Source organism: Protopterus annectens, chromosome 7.part0 (genome assembly GCF_019279795.1).
Source record: "Protopterus annectens isolate FY-2018-M chromosome 7.part0, PAN1.0, whole genome shotgun sequence".
NCBI classification, from domain to species: domain Eukaryota; kingdom Metazoa; phylum Chordata; order Ceratodontiformes; family Protopteridae; genus Protopterus; species Protopterus annectens.
In genome coordinates this window covers 1,592,889,292-1,592,911,261 of record NC_056739.1, presented here as the reverse complement: position 1 = coordinate 1,592,911,261, position 21,970 = coordinate 1,592,889,292, and the positions used below count along the sequence as shown (strand labels likewise).

General features: G+C 38.0%; 1 protein-coding gene across 2 annotated transcripts in view; it reads left to right on the top strand.

Moving 5' to 3' along the window:
* FGD3 (FYVE, RhoGEF and PH domain containing 3) overlaps positions 1-21,970 on the top strand; it is a 1,715,774-nt gene that overhangs the window by 1,304,543 nt on the left and 389,261 nt on the right. The gene's annotated exons all lie outside the window — the stretch shown is intronic.

Genomic DNA, 21,970 nt, shown 5'->3' with positions numbered 1-21,970 from the left:
TCATGTTCTTTTTAAGATACAATTTGTAACTTACCACTTCCATGCCACTTTGGTTTGCTATTGGTTCGATTGCTTCTTTAGAAATATAATGTGTACAATAACACATGAAAACACATTCTGGAAACTTAAAATCATGTACATAGTTAGATTCCTGTTCATCTGGGGCATTATGGTAAGTCTAACTTTAAGGGTAAATGACCACCTATTGGTAGAAGCTTTAACCACCATTCGGTTTTCCAGCTCTTCATCTTACATGCAGCCATATAGCAAACACTCTGTTTTCTTTGGCTGGATTGAGTTGGTGCCTGATTTTGTCAGATCTTTATTGTTTATTATAGAATGGGCTTACTGTACATCAGTACCCTGATTGGAGAACGAGCATTCTACAGCAGGGTATTAATGTACAAGTAATGCCTGCCAAAAAACAAGTCCACCACTTCACAGCAGCATGTCAAGCTGCCGTTGAGCTCGGACTGAGAAAACAAAATGGCTGCCATTATTTTATGCTCGCTAAACAGCGCTTTTGCTGTTTAGTGAGTGTAAAATGTAAACAAAAAAGAAGATAGCAAAAAAAGGTGTGTGTGTGTGTGTGTGTGTGTGTGTGTGTGAGTGTATGCATGAATGTTAGTGAGTGAGCAAACCATTATTTTACACTTGCTAAGTAGCGCCTTTGATGTTTGGAAGTGTAAAATAAAAAAAAAAAAATTAAAATAAAGTGTGTGTGAGAGTGCATGCATGTATGAGAGTAAGAGAGAGAGAGAGCGAGCGATCAATCAAGTGAAACAGAAATGTGTGTGTGTGTGTGTGTGTGTGTGTGTGTTTGTTTCTGTCTGGATGTGTGAGTGAATGGGTGCATGAAAGCAGAGAGACTTTGTCTGTGTGTGTGTGTGTGTGTGTGTGTGTGTGTGTGTGTGTGTGTGTGTGTGTGTGTGTGTGTGTGTGTGTGTGTATGTGTGTGTGTGTGTGTGTGTGTGTGTGTGTGTGTGTGTGTGTGTGTGTATGTGTGTGTGTGTGTGAGAGTGAAGTGCAAAAGTGATTCAATGATGCCCTGGTAGCACGCGTGCGTGTGTGTGTGTATGTGAGAGAGAGACAGAGAGAGAGAGTGAAGACAGAATGATCTCTGCCAGCGCTTAGAGAATGGGCTCTCTGTAAAATTGTTGTGTTTTACTTACTTATGTATTTTTTAAGTACTATTTTATTTTTTTAATATATTTTGAATGTAAAATGCTTCCTCCAACACCATTAACATATACTACAAGTATGAAACTTTAGGCGGAGGAACTATTTTACATCAAAAATATATTAAAAAAATAAAATAGTACTTAAAAAAATACAAAATAAAGCACGAAGACCAGCTCACAGGAACATATTACACTTTAATATGAGCACTTTCGTTGGTGTAAAACCATCTGACTTTATCTGAAGAAGTCATAGGTTCATAGGTAGGTACTAGGCTATCGGCCCAAGGGCCTACTTAAGCCTAGCCAACAAGGTTCCCTGGCTTACGCCACCCAAGAAAGTTATTTTTCTGTGCCACTGTCGAGCAGAGACACAGAATTGATCCCCGGGGTGTATTTCCCATTTCCCATCCACTCATCAAGATTTTTCTTGAAGAGTGCTAATGAAGAACTTTGCTTGACTTAGATGGGTAGCCTGTTCCAGAATATGGGAAGTCTTTGGGACAGGAATCTATCCCTCCAGCATGTCCTGTTTTTTGTGGTGACAAGGTTTAGGTCCCTAAAGCATGTTGCTCGGAGGGATTGGGATTTCTTTAGGTGTAGCATGTCCAACAGCTCTGGGTTTGACTTAGCTTTATATGTTAGAGAGAGATCACCTCGGAGTAGGTGATATGCTACAGAGTAAAGCTGGAGTTTTTTGAGGGGATCATTGTAGGGCATTTTAATGAGGCCAGTAATCTTCGTTATGAGGTACTTCTGTGGCCTTTGCAGCTGCTGCAGATGTCTTGTGAGGAACATTCCAAAAGGGGCGTTGTACTCTATAATGGGTCTAATGAGTGTCGAGTAGAGGGGAACAATGACCTCTTTTTCCCTGGATGAGAACCCTTTTATGATGAGGTGTGCCACATAGAAGGACTTCCTGACTACTGTGGCGATGTGACTATCAAAGGAGACACTACTGTCCACCTGGGTCCCAAGGTCTCTTATCACACATTTGGTGTTAAGTAGATTACTGCCTATGTGGTAGTTCATGGGTACAGAGTTTTTACCAAAGGGGATGACACTGCACTTTTTGGTATTGAGCTTGAGGCCATGGCTCTGACACCGGGCATCTGTCTCAGCGAGGCCCTTCTGTAGGATGTCCACATCATTTGGGGACTTGACTATGGCTCCTAGTTTGCAGTCATCTGCGAACTTCATTAGCCAGAGGCCTTCTGTGTTAGCCTGTACTTCAGAGAAGTAGATACCAAACAGGAGAAGTCCCAGGACGGAACCCTGTGGTACTCCACTTGTCACTGCTTTGAGGTCAGATTTGGAGTCTGCAACTTTTACAGTGTGGGTTCTCTCAGTGAGCCAGTTGGCAACCCATCTTGTGACGTAGGGATTTATACCTAGTTTAGTGAGTTTAGCTATAATTCCAGAATGGGAGATGGTGTCAAAAGCCTTGGCGAGGTCAAGATAGGCTGTGTGAATAACCTTGACCTCATCTACGGCTTTGGTGACTGCCTCAAAAAGTTGATCAGGTTCAGGAGGCATGGTCTGCCTTTCATAAACCTGAATTGGGTGGGATCCAGAGTTTGGAGGTTACCAATGTCTTTGTTTATGAGTGCCATGATGATACGTTCCATGGCCTTGCAGACCAGGCTCGTCAGGCTAATAGGTCGATAGTTCCCGGGATCAGTGGCGGCTCCCCCTTTGTGGAGTGGGATAACTGTTGCTGTGCACCATTCAGTGGGCACAAAGCCTGATGTCAGTCTATTATTGAACATGGTGCTTAAGTGGGGAGCCAGTCCGTTCTGAAGTTTGTGTAAAACGCAGCCTGGGATGTTGTCCAGTCCCATGGATGCTGTGTTTTTGGCTTTAGAGAGTGCAGCTATTACCTACATAGTTGTGATTACAGGGACTCTTCATTCTTCCTGCATAGATATGGTCCGTTTAGGGGGTGAGGGGGGGAAAAGTTAGCACTGAACCTATCTGCCAGGATGTTGGCAATATCAGTTGGTTCTGTAATTTTCGTGCCGTTGTGCTGTAACTCAGAGCAGATCTGGGTGTTGCTATTGAGATTCTTGACATAGCTATAGAATGCTTTGTGGTTGTCCTTAGAATTAGTGCCGATTTTGTTTTCGTAGCTAGCTTTGGAGGATCTTATAAGGGATCTCAGCTTCTTACTGAGGCTGACCAGGGAGCTCCTCCACTCATGAGATTTTACTCTCTTTTGCAACAGTTTCTTCCTTCTGTTGTACAACTTGTTTATGGCAGGGGACCACCAGATTGGCTTCCTTTTTTTGGAGGATAGCGTCTTGGTTCTGTTTGGGATAGCACGATCCATGCACTCGTGTAAGTGCTTATAGAGTGCATTTGTGTAGGATTCAGCAGTTGTAACTGCATTGTCCATCTGCATGGGTGCCATGAAGTTTACCACTTCTGTCTTAAGAAGCATGAAGTTGGCTTTGAAGAATTTTTTACCGTGGTTTCCTTAATGGGGGGTGGGGGCGGAATGTGGATATTAAGGGTGATTAGCTTATGGTCGAATCAGACCAACGAGGAGTTGACTTCAGGTGTGGAATACCAGTCACTCATGTTGGTAATGACTAGGTCTAGGATATTGTTGCCCCTGGTGGGGGTGTGGATAAGGTGATCCAGGGCATTGGAGTATATGAATTCCAGAAAGCGTTGAGCTAAGGAGTTGGTACACGAGTAGTTTTCCCAGTTAATGGTGGGGTAGTTGAAGTCACCCATTATTAGGGTGTTTGGTTGAACCCTAATATTTTCCAGTACATCAAGAAAAGAGGAGTGGGAATCCTGGGGCATGATGAAGGATCTGTAGCAAGCTACAATTTGGATTTCTGTTTTGCCCAGAGTTAGTTGCACTTGGATAACCTCGGATGCATTATGCTGAGCAACTAGATTGTAGGTGTGGATATCCTTAATGAATATGGACACACCTCCGCATTTGGTGTTTTGGTCCAGGTTACATGGCCGAAAATGTGGTATGAGTTATAGCCTGGTAGTGCAGGGGTGCCCTCTGGAGCCTTGAACCAGGTCTCAGTCACTGCACAGATATCGATGTTCTCCATTTTAAGGAGTGCCTCGAGTGAGTGCATTTTGAGATTTAGACTTCTATCATTGAGTAGCATTACCCTCAGTTTTTGTTTGTCTGTTCCTGTTACTGTGGTGAATTTGTTATTTGAACCTTGCCTAAAAAAGGCACTATAGGGGCAGAAAGAGCCTTAGCCAGTATCCGGAATCCCAGGAGCGACAGGTGCAGGTCATCTATGGCAAAGCATCATGGTCTGTCGACCATGTCATCCCAAGCAGACAGATACTGGATCCCCTTAGATGACACCAGAAGCTTAGCCAATTGTTGAAGTCAGTCATTTTGTCCTTGTACTGTGGTATAATTCTGAGCGATGGCAGAATGCCACTCAGGTATAGGGTCATACCTGCCTGGGCTACAAGATCAGAGAACTCTTCCATGTCTCTTTTCATGTAGTCCAGGGAAGTACATCTCAGGTCATTCACACAAACATGGACAATGACAGAGTCATATTTGTACTTGTTGTGGAGTGACCTGAGTGTGTGGGTTATGTGGTGAATCCTGGCACCCGACTGGCAGCTGACAGTAACCTTCTCCTTGTTTAGCCTGGTGAGTGGGACATCAGTGCGCTTGACTATAGAGTCACACGTCAGATGGTTTTACGCCGACGAAAGTGCTCATATTAAAGTGTAGTCTGTTCCTGTGAGCTGGTCATCGTGCTTTATTATTTTTTAGAAGTTTCATTCATGTTTTGTACTTAAAAAATACATGAATAAGTAAAACACAAAAATTTTGCAGAGAGCCCATTCTCCAAGCGCAATAATGTCCTCCAGAGTGTGTGTTAATGTGTAATTAATGCCCTTCCAAGGGTGAAGAGGCCCTCCTCCTGTGGTGTTAGGCCTCACAACACCCCTGGTTGGGCATTAATTGCACATTAACACACACCCTGTTGGGCATTATTGCGTATTGTGTAGTCTAAGCATGTAGGTAAATGTGCACTTATGTAGCTTTATTTTTCACAGCAGTGAAAGTGTCAAAGCGTTCGTGTTTTCTGCTGTTGAAATCTGGGAACTGACTCCATGCAGAGTAATTCAGTTTTAAATTGCTGTACAGGCAGTTGTGAAACATAAAGACTGGTGTGTGTTTTTTTTCAGATAGACATGCTTAGATATACTTGGGTTTTAGAAAGTGTTGTAAACTACAAAGTGCTTCTTAAGTGGTGTTCATAATCTAAGTAGCATTTATTATTTTGTAAACTAGAAAGTGTTTCTTAAGTGGTGTTTATAATCTAAGCAGCATTTATTATTTCTTTTTGTGCATTACCTCTGTTGTCATCAAACCAATCTTCTTTAAGCAGGGTACAAACAATCACATCATCAATCGTTATGCGATAGCCAAGTGCGAGGCAGTCAAACTGGTGTGTGTGTTTGTGTATGGGAGACTGATACTAGAATACTTACATTTTAAGTATATTTACTGTATTTATATTAACTACCTTCAGTAAATCTATGTTTACATGAAATCATCTCAGAAAAGTGAAAAATAATTAAACTTATCAAGATATTCTCCATTGCTTGACCTCATTATTCTTTGCTTGTCCCCATTGAAGTGCCAAGCAAAATATGTGGAGACAGGAGCTCCCTGCTCCTTGTGTAGACCATGTTTTCAGAATGTGTTTTCATGTTTTTTATTGTATTTTCATATGCAATGAATACTCAGTACAAGAAAATGTTGCATACTATCCACAACACTCTGTAGTTGATCTGAAACTGTTCTCTGTCCAGTTTTGCTAGGACATTTTTCACCTAATGCAGCTCTGTGAAGCAACATTACATGTTCACAGATCTTGGATTTATTTACTTGTATAGCAACAAAAAATGTGGCTCTATCTTACATGCATCCTGCCAAGTAATTACATCAGCTGTCAATAACAAGCACCTGAATGGCACTACTATTAACAGTGTGCAAATGTCAGAGGTAGTGCATTGCCATCTTCATAGACTTTTACACTTGAGACTTGAGCTGCACAAAAGAACACTGTTTTACAAAACAGGCTGTTCTGGAGGTTCACTGATTTTGGTGTACTTTCCTGTTAATACTGGAGGGTGATATGCTGTATGCTGTTACTGTGCTGTTTTAGTTTGTACCTGATACGGTTTACAGAACTATAAGTAATTAGTTTTCCCATCCCCCAAAGCTTTTTCCTGGATCACTCACTGAGACCTTGGAAATATTGCAGACTCAAAAAATTGAGTTATGATTATCAAAGATCCTCTGGAGAGGATAGTTATGCATCTTCTAGCAATAGAATCTTAAACAGCACACATAAAAATGTTTTACAGCCAGCCCTGTTGGCATGGTGAAAAGATTTAGCTTTCTTACATTCAAAACATCACTTGAGTCAGTTCTGGAAAAATGCCCAGTCTGCAGTCCTCGACCAAATCAAATTCTGATAGGTACTTTTAGCTTAAAATGCTACACTAGAGCTGATATATGGTAGTCCACTTAGACATCAAAGGACATATTTAAGCATATATCAGCTTTACTGAACAGTGAAAGAGACATTTGAGTATTCATGTGCTTTGTTTATGACGTGGTTTCTGCACTTTTCTAATTCATGTTATTTTCATTCTTATCTAGATGGAATTAAAAATCCATCTATGATTTTTAGTATTTCTATCAGATGTTTGGCAACAAAGAAAAGATAATCCTACTCTGAAACTCATATTAAGATTTATTTTGCAAACTCATATTCAGATTTATTTTGCAGAACTAATAATATTCACTGATAAAACTTAATTTAGCCAAAGTCTGTCCTGACATGGAATACTTGTATAGAAATGTAATTATCATTTGGGTAAAAAATCTCTCATGCATTACTTTAGCTGTGTTGTTCACTGCTAACAGCAGAACAAAATAATGCAATGCAAAGCTGTCAAATTTTATTTAATTAAAAAAAAAATCTATGTGTTTCACATATGCATTTAGCAATAAGAAAACTTGAGTTGGTTGGGAGGGTGGCCTAATGGTTACAGTTTGTGCCTTACAAACATTAGGTGCAGGGTTTGAGTCTCACAAGGGATAATTGGCTAGGCTTAAAATGGCTCACAGTAGCAGTTACCTTAGTATGAAACTATGTTAGTTTTAATGAGACAGCGCATACAAGTAAGTTGTATTTTAGTAGATGTAAAACAGAAAGAACAAAAATATCCCTACCTGGGAGAACCTTCTCTGTACTGTGTATGGATGGCTACTTTGTCTTAACAACACAGTTTAGGCACTGCCTATTCAGATAAAAAACAGCATTAGTGCTGAATGTGTATAGGGTGTCATGTCACTCTACTGGCAGATTCCTGGTGGATAAAACTATTCCCACAGAATGGAAGATAACAATCCTGAATGTGCCTTCTTCAAGCCTATGACTCTCCCATTCACCAGTTATACCTCCGGCTGTCTTATGTGCTGACTCTTTGAAGAGTCCGTCCATCCAAACTGTTATGATATAAATGTATTTTCCTGTGCCTGATGTGCTCTCCACTACATCATATTCACCTTTTTTGACTAAGGATGTAGACATCTTTTCCTCAGCAGATCAGTCACAGTTGGGGTCATCTGTGAGAGCACCTACACTTGGGTAAAAGAGACAACACATGACACAGGGTACCCCAGTAGGCTGTTGAGTGATGGCTGTGCAGTAACCAAGCCCATCAACAGTTGGGGACATAGGATGTGGTTTTATATAATTACATCAATGCTTTAAAGCCAATGTTATTCACAAATGAGAACGCATAGATGTCACTTTTTGCTACCTCTGCCTTTGTTAATCTTGACTCAGACTTGTCTTACATATTTATAATTGCTTAGTTTGTCTGGTAGTTGTTGACTGTTTCCAGGGAGACGTTTTCTGTCTAGGTTTGCTTATAATAGGTGGATGTGGAAGCTGCATTACTATAGACATGCTTTGCCATTAGAAAGAGGGGTGATATTAGGCACAAACGAAGTGAGATGGTCAAGAAACTGTACTTTCATTAAAGGATATTCTTACCTTTCCCAACTGCGTACCACTAACATAATCAACATCTTAGCAAGTTTTAGCCTGCTCCTTGTGACATGCCCTTAACTGGTAATTTTCAGCTATGGCTAACTTATGATTAGCATGATTATTTTATAGTCATTCAAATGAAAAACATGCACACAGTTTGGACTCTGTAGGCAAACAACACAATCTTTTAGTTCAGAGAAGTAGGCAAGGGAAACTATTAGCCATGAGCCTTTTTAATGTTCCTCATGTTACTTAAATTAGTTTCAAAGTTTTAAAACTACATAATAACTTGTCTTATGTAAAAAAATCCTATAATCTTTAATTGAGATATATTACATGGCAGTTTTAATAGAGATTACAATGTGCATCATTCCTTCTACTATTGCTGGCTACTGACAGAATGATGCAGTTTCACATATTCTATGCTTTTTTCTTAAAAATGTCATTTTGCATCCCATCCTGTCCATCTTTGTGTGCACTCTAATTGCAGTTCACCTTCTGCCTTCATTGACAGCCTTTAACAGCTGCAGGTTTAGTAGAGAGGCAGTTATCAAAAGCCCATGAATGGGTAGTGGGATCATTTCACAACTTTATCAACGTTTATGCAAGGGGCAAGCCCTCTTGCAGCCCCACATCCTCGCTACTTAAATATACCAACTTCGAGATCGCACTACAGTGAGGAAAAGATAAATCACCCATTCCGCCCTGTATGCAGATCTCCGTTCAGAATTCTGAAGTTCTAAAACTTCGATCATATGGTCTCAACCATATAAAATTCGAAGTTTTAGGATTTCGAAATTGTGAAGTGAACCCATATATGTATATATATGTGTGTGTGTGCATATATATATATATATGTATATATATATATATATATATATATATATATATATATATATAAATATATGTATGATGTGTGTGTGTGTGTGTGTGTGTGTGTGTATGTGTGTGTATATATATATATATATATATATATATATATATATATATATATATATATATATATATATATATATATATATATATATATATATATGGATAGATAGCTATATGTATAAATATATAGACACACACACATAAAATGCATGTGTGTGTAGTGTCTATCTAAATGTATGTATCTATTTAGGGTCTATATTAAATAAACAAATGCTTAAATGTTCGAATCTCTAAAGTTCGACCTTTAAAGATCAAACATTTAAATGTTTGAATATCTTAAAAATTAAAAAAAAAATAAAAGTTAAACAAAAAAAAAACTAAAGGGTGTAAGCAGGGGGGCACCCCCCACACCCCCTGCTACTTAGATATACCAATTCCAAGATCGTGCTACAGTGTAGGGAATGGGAAATTTCCCGTTTCCGCTCTGCCATGCACTGAAGTGCGATCTCGGAGTTGGTATATTTAAGTGGGGTGTGGGTGTGGGGGGTGCTCCCCTGCTAAAACCCTATCAGTTTACCTTTTTTTTGTTTGGTTTTTTTTTGTTTTTTGTTTATTTTATTACATTTTTGAACACTTAAATGTTCGATCTCTAAAGGTCGACCTTTAGAGATTTGAACATTTAAGCTTTCGTCAATGTAATATAGACCCTCTATTTATATACATATATATTTTTGGTCAAAACTATATGATGCATCCACAGGACAGCCACGGCATGAGCAAAATAATCCACATGTAGTATGGCAGCAAAATGTTAATAAAGCCAAAAGACAAATGTTGTTGTAAAAACGGCTAAACAGCGAAAATCCACACTCAAAATGCAGCAGCAGTAAGGAGAAAGTAAAAAAAATAATAACTTGTAAAAACGCCAAATAGCTAATGTCCGAACTTTTTACTGAGAACAAAGTGAGCGCTTTCACCAAATCGGCTTCATCAGATATACAACATTCAAATAAATCAGCATTTAAATACTCATAATTAATTAAAATATATGACATCATTTCCTACTGAATTTAAAGAAACACTAAGTAATTATCTTAATAAATCTTTCACCTCACATATTTGATTTCACGAATAGGCAACTGAATAAAATAACTTAATAATAAAACATGAATTAATATCAGCATTAAATAAATTTCTATTGATGTCAATATGTATATAAATAATTATTTTAAAACATTCATTACATATTAAAACTCCTTTCACTGTAAATATTAAAACTCCCTTCACTATAAGGTCCATATGTTCATTCATGTGAACTAACAGTACAAAAAATGCAGAAGTATGTACATGTATAATAAAATACATTTATAAAAAATACATTTATAAAAAATCAATTAATCAATTTATGAACATATATATATATAGGCATATACGCATAAAAAATGGACATATATATGCATAACTATATAAAAGCCAGGAACAAAAATAAAATAAAATTAATTATTGTTAATATTTTTATAAGCCTTCAATCTCCTGCTACCTAGAATTGGTTTAAGTGCAACTTTATCATTTAAGCCTCGAGTTCTATCCCCTCTTAGTTTAATAATCCATTTAATTTCACAGCGTTCTGTATAATTTTTTATATCGCCTCTACAAACATTAGGATGTATAACCTGTAAGACTGAGAACATAAATTGATGTGTATGATCAGTATCCGTTACATGTTTTGCGGTTGCGTAATGATTATTACCCAACATAATGTTATAGTTATGTTCACGAATTCTTCCTTTTAATCTTCTATTTGTTTTACCTATATAAAATGCGCTGCATTTTATACATCTAGCTTTCAAAAAAACATTCAAAAAAATCAGCATTTAAATACTCATAATTAATTAAAATACATGACATCATTTCCTACTGAATTTAAAGAAACACTAAGTAATTGTCTTAAATGTTGTAAGTCTGATGAAGCCGATTTGGTGAAAGCGCTCACTTTGTTCTCAATAAAAAGTTTGGACAATCGCTATCTGATGTTTTTACAACAAGTTATTATTTTTTTACTTTCTCCTTACTGCTGCTGCATTTTGAGTGTGGATTTTCGCTGTTTAGCCATTTTTACAACAACATTTGTCTTTTGGCTTTATTAACATTTTGCTGCCATACAACGTGTGGATTATTTTGCTCATGCCGTGGCTGTCTCGTGGATGCATCATATAGTTTTGACTATTTTATTCGTTATTGTCATTGTTTCAACGGGACGCTTATTCTTAGTGAGCTACATATATATATATATATATATATATATATATATATATATATATATATATATATATTCCTGTTCACATATATATTTTTATTCTTGACAAATCTCTTCTCATCTTTTCAATACCTTCTTATGCATCAGTCTTCTTGTATAATTTTGGTCATCAGGAAAGAGGCAAAATTTCATTTCTGTACCTTTTGCAAATTTCACCTGTTGTGTTTTCCTGTGTAATATCCCAATTTTCTCTAATTTATAAATTTGATGAACTCTGCTTACAATGATCCTGTATACCATGTTGCTTATCCAGTGGTTTACCCATGCTTCCATTCAAGGATATCATCAAAATCTTTAATTTGCTTAGTAACTTGCTTTGTCATACCATGTCAGATAAAGAAAGTCTTTCTGCTTTTTCCGGTTAGGGGTCACTACAGCAGAACTCCGGTTCGCTAATGATTGGCAGTAGATTTTTACGGTGTCGAGTTGCCAGCCCGATGCCCAACCTTCAAAGAAGGCAAACCCATTCATGCACACACCTACCTCCATGTCTTTAACGTCACTCAACCATGGGCAGGACAAGCAGACACCACACAGAAGGCGCTCCAGCTGAGAATTGAATGGGAGAACCTTTTGCTGTGATGCAACACTGCTAACCGCTGCAGCACCACAGCCTACTGTCATACCATGTCAGATACCTTACTAAATTCCCTTTCTGATCTAATATCCTGGAATCTCAGCCAAATAATTCCATGAGGTAAGAGCAGGTGAGCAATCATAGAGTCTTTCAAATGTCCTCCTTAAAATGTCTGTTTTGTAATCACCCTGCTTATTCCTAACAAAATGAAGAGATGATTTGATGAAAGCTATATAGTGCAATGGGGAATGAATGAGTAAATCCAATAATATATTATATTTAGTCAGCTGATCAAGTGCTATTCGGGTAGTGTATAAGATATCATGTTTGTGTACATATATGTTTAACAATAATGTGGATACACATGGAAGTGTAATGCAAACATTTTAAAAGAAAAAGGGGAAACAACAAATTTACAAATTAGCTGTATGACAAAAAACACTATACTGGCAAGATGCAGTACAATGCCAGATTTGCATTTAGGATCTGTGTACCAAAAGCACAATAATATGGCAGAGGACTAATCCTGAGCGGGGCATCAACCCAATGCAAGATGCATGCACTTACACTCACACACCACAGACACATATAAGCAACATGTAAAATTGCCAATTCACCTAGAGGATGTCTAGTGGATGTTGCATTGAGTCACAGTATCCAGCAGAAACTCACGTGGGCATAGGGAGTATGTGCAAACTCCACAGAAAAGGCACCCCAGTTAAGAACCAAACAGCAGAATGAAATGTTGTCAGGAAGCAATGCTAAGTATTGCACCACTTGCATTGGGATTGTGCAAACACTGCAACATAGAAGTAGATGAGAAACATCAGGAGCATGAACCACAAATCATTATTGATAATTATGGAATTAATATCACATGGGATCACCCATTACCAACATTTCAAAAATATATTCAGAAACACACACACACACACACACATATGTATATATATATATATATATATATATATATATATATATATATATATATATATATATCTATATATATATATATATATATATATATATATATTACTATATATATATATATATATATATATATATATATATTACTATATATATATATATATATATATATGTGTGTGTGTGTGTGTGTGTGTGGAAAGAAAAGTTCCTATGCTGATTAGTACCATGCTGTAATACTGGTAATAGGACACGCGTGCGGGACATTATTTTATGAGTGCCCCTGCACCAGTACTCTCATCTTAGCATAAATAACCGACAGATTTGCACTACGAAATAAAGGATAACTTGGAAAAATTAGCACTCTGCTATTCTGTTCAGAAATTGCTTTGAATTGTTCTTTAAGGGAATATACAAAAATGTCTCTGGGTGAATGTCTTGATTGTAGGCTGCTGAGTCACACCCTGACTGATCAGTGACTCAAAGGTTCCTTTTCTGGTGTCAGTATTTGCATAGATTTGCTGTTGGATTAGGGTGCAGATGCCTGGGCCAGAAGTAAGTGGCATAGTTGTAAAACATACATGAAAATGTTAAAGATATTAATAGAAAATGAATAGCTGAAAGGATTGTATTATCATATTTAACATGTTCCAGTGTTGATTAAAATAAAGAAGTGTAGAAAGGATTTTAAAAACTATATATGTGCTATTGTAATGGGTTCTTTGATAAAGTAGCCCTGGGATTCAGACATATTACTGCCTGTTATAAGCTGTTCTTACTGCTGGCAGTAGGCATCTCTAACTCAGAGGCAGCTCTACCACAGGGCTTTACCTTGAAGAAGTGCAACACCACTTGGGGGGATGTGGGGGGATTAGGGAACTGTTTCACTGGCCTACCACTTATGTAAATGAGGCATTCCGGGGGGGTGAAATATGATATTTAGGCATTCAGTCTCCCCCATAAATGCCTGTGGTAAGTGATTTACACAGCCTAGTGATTTTTAAAACTGCTCAGCTGTATAAGTCATAAATCACCAACAACAACTGCATTAATGACCTCTGCTAAATGTTTGCTGTTACCCATTACTCTCAGTTGGAGAGATTATGTTGGATGTAAATGCTGGGACACTTAGTGGACAGGTAGTGTTGTACGGCAGGTGCAGATGTGTACCTGTATGGCTGCAAGTGTGTGTATATGCCAAGGTATGAACAGTGTAAGGTGACTTTGTGTGTGTGTGTGTGTGTGTGTGTGTGTGTGTGTGTGTGTGTGTGTGTGTGTGTGTGTGTGTGTGTGTGTGTATCTGTGTAATGGGTTGGAGGTGACTGATGTAGAATGTGTATATGTTGGGGGCATATATAATGGTAGTGCCTGTGTTAACACAATGCATTAACAGCCAGCAATGATTATGGCAAGACTAACAGGAAAGAGCTTGTTAGTGCTTATGTAATCAACAACTAATTCAGACTTATGCAAATTAGTCTGTTATGAGGCTTTTATTCATTGAGGCTAATGCATCTCTGAACCACTGGTTTCCATGATTGTGCTAAAAGGCCATTTGTGCTGTAGACTTAGCCATTGTCATCCAAGCCTGTTTTTGAATCCTGGCCTAGGTATGGTTTAAAGGTACATAGGTAAGTACTAGGATAGGTGCCCTTGTGGTCCATTTTAAGCCTATCCATTTTTCTTTTTTGTGTTCAAAATAACCTATCCTGTTTGGTTATAGATTGATCTTACCCATCCCATGTTCAATAATTATATATTATCCCTAATGAGAATATCTTGGATAATACCATAGATAGTTTGAGGGAACCAATTTATGGAATAAAGCATTTAGGAGCTGTCTCTGTCCATTAGCAATACGGAGAGCAGTTCTAGGGTACATTTTCTGTTTCCCATCCATAGATCTAAACTGTGCTTGAATATGGATAGGGATGAACTTTGTTTTATGTTGATTTACAATTTAATAGTCATAAAATGTGTCTTAAGGAAAGGTGAGATCAAAAAGATTAATGATGTATCTTTTTAAGTATTTTAGACAAATAATTGTAGATAAATTGATTGAGTAGTTGAATGATATGTAAGTAAAACAACTAAAGGTGGCAATATTTAATAAAATCCACTTCTAGTACCTCAGCACAAACACTTTCAAAGGAAGTAAAATTTGTTTTGGATAAATGAAAAGGAATTTATTCATGAGATTAAAAGAACACTGTAAAAATTTAAAAAATCAAATATTAAATAGTTCATTGGCTGACTGCTTTTTAACTTGTTGCAGCGGAGATTGTAATAGCATTAAGGTAGGTAACTGTGCATTATTAAAAAATGCAGAACGCATTGATGATGGTGTAAAAAATGTTTTGCATTATAGAGAAATATGTTTTATTTTACAATATAACACTTTGCATCCTGCTGGGTTGAATGAGGAACTAAACTGGTATGCAGTAATTTTAATTAATTATTTATTGGTTTTGAATTGTTTTGAAAATTGGGGGTGGGTTTTTCTTGTTTTACATGTGCTGTACTATTGTATTTTAATTCCTTTGAAGGCATTTGTGCCATGGGGCTAGAAGTGTTTTTTATTAAATATTGCTTTTGCCACCTTTTGTTGTTTTACTAAAAAAAATGTATAGTAGTAACTTATAGTTGAAAGATATATGTCATGAAAATGTGATTTTGTACAATCGGTAGCAAACATAAAAGTTATGAATAAGTTTGCAGTTATAAAAACTTTTTCTTTGGCATAGCTGTAACTTGACATGCATATGTTTCAAATGAAAACTTAAGGTTAAAGAACTTATTGCAAATGTTAACATACATTCCAAAGTGAATTAATGACAAGTAAAAGAAGGCAAATGGAAAAATACAAAATTGTAGAAAAAATAGTCTTGTGAGATGTAACATGAGCTATAAGTAATGTAAAGGAAACATGGTAATAAAACATACTCCCCTGGATTCAGTAATGCCTACACCAAGTATACAATTAAGTGTACACCTTTCTGAGTGAACAGACAACACAGACATAACTCACACCTTCTTCCTCCTAATTTTAGTTTTCTTACTGATATTCTTGCAGCTTTAAATATTGACAGAGATTCATGAAGGTTACCACAAAGTGTAGACTACATGTAAACTAAGTGTAATTTTTCTGAGTGACTAGAAAACACAAAATATGTGATAAGAATGTTCTTAAATACATATCGTGTACACTTAGTGTACGCTTTATTGAATCTGGCCCAATGTTTTTGCATGAAGTTATTGTAACAGATGGTATTATTTTGCATTAGTTTTGTTTACATATCTAGCGTTCTGCTACTGGAATTAAGCAGAATAACGCCACATAGAAACAGGTTCTTTTAAATAAAACTTAAACAAGCTACTGTTGAACCTGGTTACCTTTAAGACCCAGGGAAATCTTTGTGGTGTAGTCCCTGCTCCGCTTCGCCCTCGCTACGCTCGGGCTTGCTCCGCTCCTCTCCCTGCCCCCTATTCCCACCCGCCCCAGTACCTCTACATTTATTTAGTCATCAAGCCCATCCCCCTTACCACCACCCAATCACAACTGTCCCCTCCTTCCCCACTCCATTTCCCTTACTGTCAATATTACTAAGGCTACTCCGCCCACCTACCAAACTCTCTCCATTAACACCCACTACTCACATCCAGCTTTTTACATACCAATCGACCAAAGTTACACCCCTAGCTCTATCTACCCATCAACCTCACCCCTCACCATGGATAGAAATTCACTTACCACTCTCCCCCTTGCACTCTTACTCCTTATTTTTCCTTATCTATTAACAAACTTTGAAACCCAAACCCTAATAGGAGTCTACCTCCCCAATGGTCAGACCTCCCTGCATTCCCATAACCCCACTAATCTCATCCCTCCCTCTCTTTACCCTGTTACTCACTTGATACCCAAAAGTATTCACCATACACTCTGTCGCCCAAAAATATCCTCAACTAGGGACCATCTTTTACGACTAATTAAACTACAAAAAATACTTGATTATTTGAAAAAATCCATTACAAAAGACGGTGATATCCACCCCAACCCAGGCCCCAACAATGACCTAGGTCCTAACCCCCTCAATGTAGCCAGAAGCCCAGCGGACTCCCTCCTGATGCTTCATCTTAACCTTAGAAGCATTAATAATAAAGTCCACAGCTTACATGCCATGCTCGAAACCCATTCTCCTGACATCATGTGTCTCTCAGAAACTTGGCTCAAACCTAGCACTAAGGATGAGGAAATCATCCCACCTGGGTACAACATCCTCAGGGCTGATTGAATAACCAGAAAGGGCAGGGGAATAGCTGTCATGTTCAAGAACTCCTTGAACATCACAATGAATTTACTCCAACCCCCAAAAGTTCCCAACCTGGAACTGATTGTCCTGAAGCTATCCCTAAACAACCAAAAAAGTATTAATCTCTTAGTAATCTACCTACCACCTGGCAACAATGTTGAAATCCTTGAACAAACTCTTAGTTGGCTCGCCAACAACTATCCACAAGAAACTATAATTTTAGGAGATGTTAATATTGACTGGTCTCTATACTCTGCTCAATCAAACCCTCTCCCCATTAACTTACATGGTTTCTCCCAAAACATTCTTTCTCCCACTAGAATTGGTCATGCCCAACAAAGGGAGAGCATCATTGACTGGATTCTTACAAATAAGAATCCTAACAACTATACTGCAGGGACCCTTCCTAATGACCTCAGTGACCACCTTGCCACCTTTATTATAAAACACAAATGTCCAACTACAAATCCTCCCATACCTAGACTAGTTAGGAACAGCAAGAATTTTGTCCCAGACAAATTTCTAGCTGATCTCAAGGCTTGTAACTGGCATATCCTAAAAATCCTACCTTTAGACAAGAGCGTATCACACTTTAATGACACCTTCCTCATGATACTTGACTCTCATGCTCCTAAGCGACTTACTAGAACTAAGGTACGTATAGCACCTTGGCTACCACAAGATACTAAATCTAAAATTAGACTCAGAGACCTGGCCTGGAACAAATGGAGAACCACAAAAACCCCCTTAGATCGCATCAAGTTCCTGCAGCTTAGAAATTCAACCAAAGCAGCCGTTATGTCTGATAAAAAACAATATTTCTGTCACCTCCAAGATAAACATCAGTATAATCCTAAAAAATTCTGGGCTGGTTTCAATCACCTCCTTCATCCAGGTAAATCTACTACCCCCACCCCTGAAAAACTCATGGATAAAGATCCAAATGAAATAGCTAACTCTTTTAATTCTTTTTTTACTGAGACCATCCAGTCCCTCGCCAGTAAGCTTGCCACTTCCCCCTCGGTGGCAGCCTCAACCAATGATCCAACCCAAACTACCTTCAACCTTCAACCTACCCCCACTTCCTATATACGTACCCTCTTGAAAAAACTTAAACCAACCACCCTAGCGGCTGACTCACTCCCAGCCAAATACTTACAAATAGCATCTGACGCCATAGCCTACCCTGTCTCAATCTTGATCAACCGAACCATTTCAGAAGCTTCTATTCCCTCTATTTGGAAAATCTCTTATATCATCCCCCTCCATAAAGGAGGGTCCTCCACTGACACTTCTAACTATAGACCCATAGCCATACTGTCTCCTCTAGCCAAAATTATGGAACGCTGTGTCCACAAACAACTCATTACCCACCTCACACAAAATAACCTCCTATCCAACACCCAACATGGCTTCCGCCCCCATCATAGCACAACCACTGCTCTCCTCTCCTTTGTTGACTCAGTCAACCACAACCGCAACAACAAACTTATCTCCTCTGCACTCTTTCTAGACCTATCGGAAGCCTTCGATATGGTCAACCACCAACAATTGCTCCACACACTGGAAACCTTTCATCTTAGTAAACCAACAATAAGTTGGTTTAACACCTACCTCTCTTGCAGAAAACAGGCGGTTCAGTGGCAAATAAGCTATCAGACCTACTCCCCACCAATATTGGTGTTCCCCAAGGATCTATCCTTGGTCCCCTTCTTTTTTCCATATTTATAAATGGTCTACACTCTATCATTCCTAAATCCACCTGCATTCAATATGCAGATGATTCCACCCTTATCTGCTCTGACGTCTCTCTTGCCAAACTCCAAGTCACAACCCAAAACTGCTTTTCCGCAGTCGAAAAATGGTTCTCGGAACTTAAACTCCTACTCAACCCAACCAAAACCAAATTACTTTTATTTTTCCCCACTCCAACTACCGCCCAAGGAATAGATCCCCCTGACACTAACAATCCAACCTTCCACGTGTCCTCCAACAATGGTACCATAATCTACCCCGTCTCCCACACCAAACTGCTAGGGGTGACTATAGACCACAAACTTAAATTTGATATGCATGTAAATCTTACCATTAAGTCAGTCAACAAAAAACTTGGATCGATGTATAGAATAAAGACCTTCTTAACCCCGCACACCAAACTAACAATTGCCCGAACCCACCTCCTCTCCACACTCCTTTATGCCTCCCCGATATTCTCCTTCCTCCATAAGAGAGAGCTCAATAAAACTTCTACTACCTACAATCACATTGCCAGATTCATAACGGGAATGCCCTATCGCACACATCACTGCCTAAACCTAAGGTCACTAGATTGGCTAGAACTGCCTAATATTCTCAAACTCAACCAACTCACGGAGGCTTTTAAAATCATCAACCATCCAGATAAACCCCCCGCATTGAACAAACTACTTACCCCTTACTCCAACCTTTCATCCCTCAGGTCCTCCAAAAGTCTACAAGTACTGACCATTAAATCTAACAACTCCGGTGGTGAAGCACTATATGCTAATTCCATTGGCAAATCCTGGAATGCCCTCCCAAACAGCCTAAGACTTATGTCCTCTCTGCACCAATTTAAAATACACCTCAGAGCTCTCCTGAAGTCCCAATAGTTATGCCCTTGCTCTAATCCAGACTAATAGTGAACGTCCCTACCCTACCTTGGCCTCTCCAAGCCTCCACCCAACTCTATAACCTAAGAGTCCACAATATAGCCCTATTAGTTCTTCTGTTCAAAGTCTGTATCTATTTTAATTATATTTATAACTACTTGCTTGCTTTATCTTGCCTTTAAACGTCAGTGTATCTATTTGTTTCAACTTTGTAATTGTATTTGTTTTTGTAACCATGATCTTGGAGCTTTTCTCCCCGGGCCTCCACTGAAAATGGACATGTATCCAGTTGGACTAGCCCGGTCAACAAATGTAAAATAAATAAATAAATATTTTAACATAATTTTTAAATAAAATACCCCTTACACAAGTGCCATGAAATTTTTAACATTCATCTGAATTAGCAGTAGCACAGACAGTTAAAATTTAGATTTAATCTCTCATTTAAAATAATGTAAATGTGTATGACAGCTACCTAATGGTATAAGTCTGTGTGGAAGATGGGGGCGAATAATGTTTTGTGTTAAGCCAGATGAGGTTCTAGCATCTTCTGTAAGAGACAGAATATGCAGTAGTCCAAGTGTAAGACATATTTTCAGCGTGCATATACCTTGCCAAATGTTGTTGTATCTGGCATCTTTAAGGAGACCAAGACTGTATTTTAGACCAACAGTAAATGATTTGGGAGAACAAGGGCCCTAGCTCTTGCACTATCATCTGTCTGCTTCTCCAGTTTGTTCATTCCATGACTGAGCATGATGTGAGTAGTCTCACAGTACTATAAGCAATGCTCATTAGTAGGTTTTGAGAATGTTCACAAACAATGACAATCATATCACAAACCGTTGTATCCCTTTTTCTCTGAAAGTGTCTATCATGTCAGTTGTGAACACAATGTGAAAGAGGTTCATGGGGATGGGATTTTGCTCCACAGATTCTGAAGTAGCTATGTGCTCAGAGTTAGATATGGTCTCAGTCTTTCTGTGAAATCTTGTGACTTTGGAGCAGTGTCTTGCCCGGAACACAGTTTATTTTGGAAACTGAGATTGACGTGACCTGTCTCATCTGTGAAGACTATCTGTTAGATTTCTCAAACTCTTGCCATTCAAGTGTACTTGAATTAGGTTTGTGAGTTTGGCATACACTAAATATATGGGACTGAAAAAGATAATAAAAGACCAGCACTGAAGGCCAGGCTTAAACTATATATCATTTCATTTCATTAATGGAATAAAGTGTCCTACAGATTTATATTGTATTTTGTTTTGCACTGAAAGAAGAGTAAGATTGTATAAGCAGAAGAAGGTTATGTTCTACTGAAACTGTTTACTAAATAAGCATATTTGTGATATTTTCATTGCATTTATCCATTTTCAAAACAAAGCAAAACAGAGGGTTGTGATTGGATCTCTGATCTTAACCAGCTTATTATGTTAGTGATGTGTATTCCAAGAAATTCATCTTAAGAGTGATGCTCAAGTAGTGAATTTCTTAGCATCCATGTTGAGAATACATAATAAAGGGATATGATTGGTGATGCCACCATAAATCATTGTGGTGTATGAAGCTTTATCAGCTCTACTAGTTACAGAAAAAAGTGTAGGAATGAGAAATGTTTTACTGGCTCTCAAAGCCTTTGAAAGCCTTATAATATTTTTGCAGTACCAAACAGAAAGCAGGCAAAAACAAAGTGTGTTTCTGAAGAATGAAGAGCTTTTGAAACTTATTGTTTTTCACACTTTTGTTTATAAGTGTGGCAGAGTTAAATATCATTTGGGGAGATTGTTCATTAATAGCACACCTGATAACAGCCTTAGTTGCCCCTTGACTAAACCATAAACTTTCAGTTCATGGACTGCTTAATATCTCGTGGTTGCAGACAACAAATTCATAGCCTATAGGGAATATCTGATGTCCATATTATGGCAACATGAAAAATAAAAAGACGATTAACTGTCATCAGAGACATTCTGCACAGCTTTAGTATACACACTTTTAAGTGAATTATTGTCTGATTTTCAGAGATACATTTTTCTGTATTTCCAGGACATATTAAAACCATTGAATCTGGAAAAGTTG